General features: G+C 40.0%; 1 long non-coding RNA gene across 1 annotated transcript; it reads right to left on the bottom strand.

The window, feature by feature from the left end:
- Positions 1 to 348: 348 nt before the first annotated feature.
- Positions 349 to 1,127, bottom strand: LOC141364236 (uncharacterized). Its single transcript, XR_012369905.1, has 2 exons — positions 854 to 1,127; positions 349 to 605 (listed from the first exon to the last, which is right to left on the bottom strand). It is a non-coding gene; the product is annotated as an uncharacterized lncRNA (long non-coding RNA).
- Between the last annotated feature and the right edge of the window lie 6,054 nt (positions 1,128 to 7,181).

The following is a 7,181-nucleotide window of genomic DNA, read 5'->3' as shown; positions in this document are numbered from 1 at the left end:
AAAGGATATGTTTTCAATTCTTTTGATACTTCTGTATTTCTCTTTGATTGTCTCTGGATAGGTTTCTAAGCACACAGCACTCTGTGGATTCCGGCGGAGATAGAGCACTCTTCCTCTCCCTCCAGCAGTACCGTCACCGCCAAGTCTCTTCCAACCGACCTCTGTTCACTGGACTACTGTCTGGACCCCAGAAGACAGCCTCCACTCCGTGTTCCACAGAAACCTATCTTCACCTCTACCGTATTTTCAAACCAAAATTTTTCTTTTTAGCTCCCAACAGCCAGAAACCCCACTCCTGGTACCAAATTATGTAGCCAGTGGTTAATTGAAACAACACAGGATACAAAATAAATTACTTTGGGGCTTTATTCTGGCTGCTGCCTCTATGTAGGTCAGCGGTCGAAAGGAGCCAGTAATTATGAACAAAAAAATAAAATTGTACTGGTTAAATTGTTTCGGTTTCTTGGTGTACAAATTTAGTATGAAAGACAACAGATTAACTGATTTAAATCAAATTAAATTAAATACAATGCCAGGGATGAATACATCAGGCTAACACAATAACAATAGCCTAGTACAATTTCCGGAATGAAATACGGTAGAGGCTAACAGTAAAATGCAAAGCAATACATTAGTTTACCATTACACTTCACAATTATCTGCATTTACTTTACACAATAAGGAAATAATAAACAGCTCACACAGTATTCAATTAGTTTTTAACAGCCCTTAAACAGACATGAAATGCTTTTAATACACCCCAATTCTTAACATGACATTACACTTACATTCAAGAACACTGGGCTTTAAATAAGAGAAAGAAAATTAAATTAAAATTTGTTACAACACATACCCAGTCTTTGCACGTGTTTCACGCGTGATCAACCCAGATTCAGTGCACACAAACTCTCATGCGTTCTTAATAGACGATCTCATCAAACCTTAATTAGGTGTTTATTTGATCAAAACCGGGAGCTCTAGCATGCGATCTGCTCTCTCTTCACTCAAAACTAACTCACTGCACACTGCCAGAGGCAATGCCGTAAAGCGTGTGTCGCAACACCCACTCTTAAAGGGGCCACGACCAATTTTATGTAAGATGTCATTTTGAAAGGATTACTCCACTTGGCTACATTGATTTTTAAATATTATTCCAAATCCAATTCCAAACATCATCTAGAGCAGGGATGGGCAACTTCGGTCCTGGAGGGCCGGTGTCCTGCAGAGTTTAGCTCCAACTTGCCTCAGCACACCTGCCTAAAAGTTTCTAGTATGCCTAATAAGACCTTAATTGGCTGCTTCAGGTGTCCAGGACCGAAGTTGCCCATCCCTGATCTAGAGAAATATAGGTTCAACACAAGTTCAACATTATTTGTTAACTAAAGAAATACTGAAAAGGACATTTAGTTTTACAAACAAACCTTACAAAAAACATTACTTGTGTGCATCTTGACACAAAACAATGTCACTGATTTATAAGATGGAACACTAGGTATTACGCACTGCCCGAAAATAGTCCCCTGCTATTGAAAGTAACCAAGGGGGCTATTTTTGGGTAGTGCGTAATATCACTACGCCTGTCGAGCCTTGTTACATCAGCAAAGTCCTTGATTATTATGCTAGTTTGAGAGTATAGTCCCTAACCATATCTGCCTAGAAAATCACAACTTTTAATTTTCTGTCAGTCTTAGTATACAATGTAACTACAGAAGAGTCAAGTTTTAAATAAGAAAAATATCGAAACTCTTTGGTACATTTTTAGCGCGATGCCTATGGTCTAATCAGATTCAATGGATTGTGCTAAGCTATGCTTAAAGTGCTAGCGCCAGACCCGGAGATCAGCTGAATGGATTCCGAAACGGTAAGAATCAATCAATCAGGGGAGCTGGAAAATGTGCATATTTTCAAAAAAAGTGGAATGTCCCTTTAAAAAGATCATGAATAATAATGTTGAGCTCTGCTCTGATAGAGACAGAGCGCAGTTATGCAAATTTGAAAACCACGCCCACTGGGGGGGAAAGCAATCCAACCGTCTCCATTGACTTTGTATTGCGAGAAGCCGCCTCCTTGTCATTTCTGGCTTATAACAAAAAACTGAATAATGCCTAAAAGCTGCTGTGTGATAATATGTACAGCTAACAAGCCAAAGAACTCAGAAATAAGTTTTTAAAAGCTGTCAAGCCGTAAAACCCAGCCTTTAAGGAGAATAAAGTGGATCGCCGACTACGTTTCCCCCTAGTGGACGCAGTTCTACTAATAGAAGTACTATGAAAAGTTGCCTGAATCCATTTTTGTGTCTTTAAACGCTCGTTTTTTTGGGGCCGACAGCTTATAAAAACATATTTACAGATTAAACTTAAAAACATTTTTAAGCTGTCGACTTTAAAAAACAAGCATTTAAAGACACAGAAATGGCAAAAGGCAACTTTTCATAGTACTACTATAAGTAAAACTGCGTCCACTGGGGGAAACGTAGTCGGCGATCCACTTTATTCTCCTTCAAGGCTGGGTTTTACGGCTCGACAGCTTATAAAAACTTATTTCTGGGTTCTTTGGCTTGTTAGCTGTACATATTGTCACACAGCAGCTTTTAGGCATTATTCAGTTTTTTGTTATAAGCCAGAAATGACAAGAAGGCGGCCTCTCGCAATACAAAGTCAATGGAGACGGTTGGATTGCTCCCCCCCCCGGTGGGCGTGGTTTTCAGGCGCTGCGCTCTGTCTCTATTGGCTGTCAGTCAGTAGCTGTTCTCAGCCTCAGACGTCACACCCACGGAAAGTTGCCTAAACATCTGATGCATATGGCACACTTAACTGGAAACTCTTCAGGAATGTCAAAGTCATTTTCTGGTTTGTTGAAAAAAAAGGGTTAGACACGCGAAAAAAAAGACACTGGAAAGAGACACGAGTGTTGATGACTGGCTTGTTGCATGCCCGTCTGTTGTTGTGGGGACATTTCCACGGCCCGAAACGTGAAGCTAGACGAAACAAACTGTGATTGGTTGTTGGTCATGTTGGTCAAACGACCTCATGGGCGGGCATTAGCCAAAAAGAAGCTACCATAAATTGGCTGGTAGCTCTCAAACCAAACCAACCTCATGTTTGAGTCTGTATCAGACGAAGAAACAGAATTTGAGGAATAGTCAATTGTTTGGAGATTGTTAATGGACATTTCTGATTGGTTAGTTTGTGTTTTTTTTCAGTATGGACCTGTAACGTCAATAGTAGAACGTCAGGCTAACCACTACCCTGATAGCACACATACATCTCGAAGATGTCTATTTGATATCTGCGTTTACATCTGCAAGACGTATTATTTAGATTATTTGCTCATCAGCAAAACGTCTCTGAGACGTTTCCTAAAAGATGTCATATTGAAGACGTCTGCAAGACGTTTTTGATTTAGAATGTTAAGCAGCTATTTCTAAGACCTTTATAAGATGTTTTTACACACCAGATGTAACATTGACATTTTTCACTTGGGCCAATAGATTTTCTGTGAATTGAATTTTATCAATTGTGGCAACGATCTTTAAACATTAGCTCAATGGGAAATAACAGGTTGAGCCAATTGAAAATAAGAAACCATGTTTTTTGCCCAATAAACTTTTTAAAATTGTGGTAGCATTCTTTTTTTAATTTACCCAATCTGAAAATGTATATTGGTAAAATATATTGGTAAGGAACCATGCTGAATTGTTTATTTCCCGTTGTCCTAATAGAAAACAAACAAACTATTTTGTAATATTTTATTCATTTTTTATTTATTTGTAATACCTTAAACTTGTAAACATACAGAAATGGTCTGCATACAATTGCACAGTAGACATTAGAAAATAATTATTTTTAATAAAAAAAGTTTAGAAAATATATTTTACAAATATCTCCAAAAACACCAATATAAAAGTGGGGAGGGTTCCTCACCCAACATTATGAAACTACTTTAAACACTTTAAACAATGCCTCATAACAGTTTAAACATTAAACACCTAAAACATTCTACAAATTAAAGGCATAAAGTCTCACAAATTATCCAGCACAAACTGCTCACTGGAAATGAATCTTGACATGGATCAGCAACTGCTCAGTGTTTCACGAATTCCCATTTTCATGTCACGTGTGTAAATCTCCAAAGCCTTGGTACTCTGTAAGAAGTAAAAAAGTATCACTGAGTGTACATGTACCAAATGAAGACAATGTAATAAAAAACCAGATCAATATAGAATATCCTCAAAGTTTACACTTCTGAACATTCTGAAAAACGGCTGCTATTAGCTATATTGCTGTTCAACATTATGAAAATAAAACAGTTTTAATATAGAAGTACAGTTTTTTTGATATTTTCATTACTAGTTTCACTGAAAATATCCTTTACTATGGTAAATGTCTAGTTATGGTTATCCAACACAAACAATAGTAAAACTATGGTTAATTTTCTAAGGGCGAATTGTTCAAGCAAACCTGTACTAATGTTACTTCGTGTTGGTTTTATATTCGATTACTTACAGTACAGTCAACTCGTCATCTCATCCGTTTTGGGCGGTGTGGTGTTCGTGCACTTATTTGAGACTCGCGCCGTTGAGTATAAACGGCAGCTTTACAACACCAGCCGAGAGAGAGCGTCGTTTTCATATCTACCCTCGTGGATTTCCTGATGCAATATGACGACGGCAGCATGAGCTGCGCAGATCGATTGGCACATGAGATCGATGTAACGCGAGATATAAGCTTTTGAATGGCTCTCGCGGAACTTTGATGTCATAGGTTGATTTGTCTGCGCAGTGCTGCATGCAGTCGAATACATGTATGCACGTCCAGGCCAAATACAGATGCCCCTACACTCGTAATATATTCATTTATTAAAAAAAACCACGACAATTTCTCTCTAGAAAGGTGCGGGTTGCAAGCAGCCTTTCATGTCTATGTGTGCGCGCGTGTGGGCGCGGCGCAGCGGCTCTTAATAAAAAACGCACATAAATCTCGAAAAAGCTAACAGTTTTTCACACAAATATGTTTTATAAAAATTCAAATATAATATACTCACTGTGAAAGTTGTAGTGGCCTTGCCATTTCCTCACTAAATGAAGCGTTAGCTCGGTGCATTACACTGAGGAGAAAACATATAGGGAATGTGGAGTTGACGTCACGCGGTGTTGCATTATGGGTAATCCGCCATATTTGCAGGATCGCGTCCTGTCCGAGATGGGTCTGTCTGCGGACTGCAAGAGAGGGGCGTACCGTTAAGGGGAGTAACTTTTAGCAGGGGGCGTAACTTTAAGCTGTCCAAGTTACACAGAACCACGCGAGACGTCAGGACGAGATGTTGTCATTCTGTCTATTAAACTAGCTATCGGATGTGCCGTGTCAGTTTAGCGGAAGTCGGACATCTCGCGGGATTCTGTGTGACTTGGACAACTTAAATTTCCGCCCCTGCTAAAAGTTACGCCGCTTTAAGGTACGCCCCTCTCTTGCACTCCGCAGACAGACACTATTGTCCTGTCCCGCTGTATTTGAGTTCATGTGTTGGAGGTTGTTTTTGTATTTTCTGTCGAGATTTTAATAAACTTCAATATGTTTGGTCAGTACTGCTCGATCAAGCAGGTCACGCGATCGTTCAGGGAGGAAACTGGACAACGGAATACGTTTTTTCAGCTTTTATTCGTGGAAAAAACAAGGGAAGCCGGTGCAGGAGCTGACGACAAGACGCCGGATCGCGTGGTTTGCCAGCTGCAATCAGGAGAAAAACGTCTACTTTTCAAAAAAATCCCTACATCAGCGAGAGTGTGTTCACTGCATTTTCAGTCATTCAGTAATTTGTGATTAATAAAAGCTAGTGATGGGAAGTCGTTTCAAAGAACTGGTTCAAAAAACCGATTCACCAGTTCTTTAACGTACTTTACGTAATGACGTCATTCGCATCTAATTCTATCATCCAGGAGGGTAAAATACATAAAAAATTCTAAAATTCCAACTAAAGCACATTCAAAAACTTTAACAGAAATCATGATCAAGCTCACAACGTAAAATATAATCTGCACACACACACCTAACAAATACATTTTAGTCAAAACGGTGTTTAATATAATTAGCTGTTCCATGCATATTTCGCGTAAGTTTTATGGTAAAATTAAATAAACTTACTTTATGTCTGTCAATCATCTTAGTACACGCTAGCTCAGTATCCACAGTTCTTTGATTAGTTCTTTGGAGGTGTCCGATAGAAACTGTTCTCAAATCAGTAAACTGGTGACTCCATAAATGCAGCAACCTGTTCCTGACTCGAGAGTCGCTGTATCGTGCTTTTCAGTAACACATGCGCAGTATTAACAGCTCATCAAGTCGGACGCGTCCGATAGAAACCGTTCTTGATTCAGGTATTCATTTTATCGGTGACTCTGGAATACCAGTATGTTTTTTGCGCATGCTCAGTATCAACAAATTCCCCATGTCTCGGTTCAGTCAGTGATACTGTTGGGGAGAGCTTCTACGAGTTGAGATACGGATTACTCTCTCTTAATTAGAACGTAAGTTATGGCTATAACTATGGATCTATGAGACCGAACGATCACCGTCACCACGGTCTTACCTTGAATGATGCCATTCTGCTAGCTCTCCTCGAGACCTAATGTAAACAATGTCAGATGACTGACCCCAAGTGGTTGGTTCCCTATAAAACATCCGGATTAACCGAACACTTCCTCTTGCCTGGAACGCCTCAGTTCATCCTGAGTGACAAGAAATGGTGACGGTCATCATTCGATCTCATAGATCCATAGTTATAGCCATAACTTACGATCTATTTCGACCTCACTCAGACCGTCACCACGGTCTTACCTTGGATGACTAGTGCCATCAAGGTCACGAAGGATGGAAGCTTGTCCGTCTTCACCTCCTTGCTTGGCAGCCGAGAGCAGGATTGTGGACCCAATCGAAACAGGGTCCGCCACATTGACTCTGTTATACCTGGCAAAGGTACAAGGCGAACTCCATGATGCCGCTGTGCATATTTCCATTAGTGCCACCCCCTTAAGTGCTGCCCAGGAAGTGGCCAGACTCCTGGTAGAATGAGCTACCAGATTCCTTGGGACTGGTAAGCTCTGACTGGAGTATGCATGTGCAATAGTGTCTACTATCCAATGTGATAGACGCTGTTTTGAGGCTGGTTTACCAAGACTTTTCTTA

This window comes from Misgurnus anguillicaudatus, chromosome 6 (genome assembly GCF_027580225.2).
Source record: "Misgurnus anguillicaudatus chromosome 6, ASM2758022v2, whole genome shotgun sequence".
Lineage (NCBI taxonomy): Eukaryota > Metazoa > Chordata > Actinopteri > Cypriniformes > Cobitidae > Misgurnus > Misgurnus anguillicaudatus.
The sequence above is the reverse complement of the archived record's forward strand: the minus strand, read 5'-3'. Positions and strand labels throughout refer to the sequence as shown.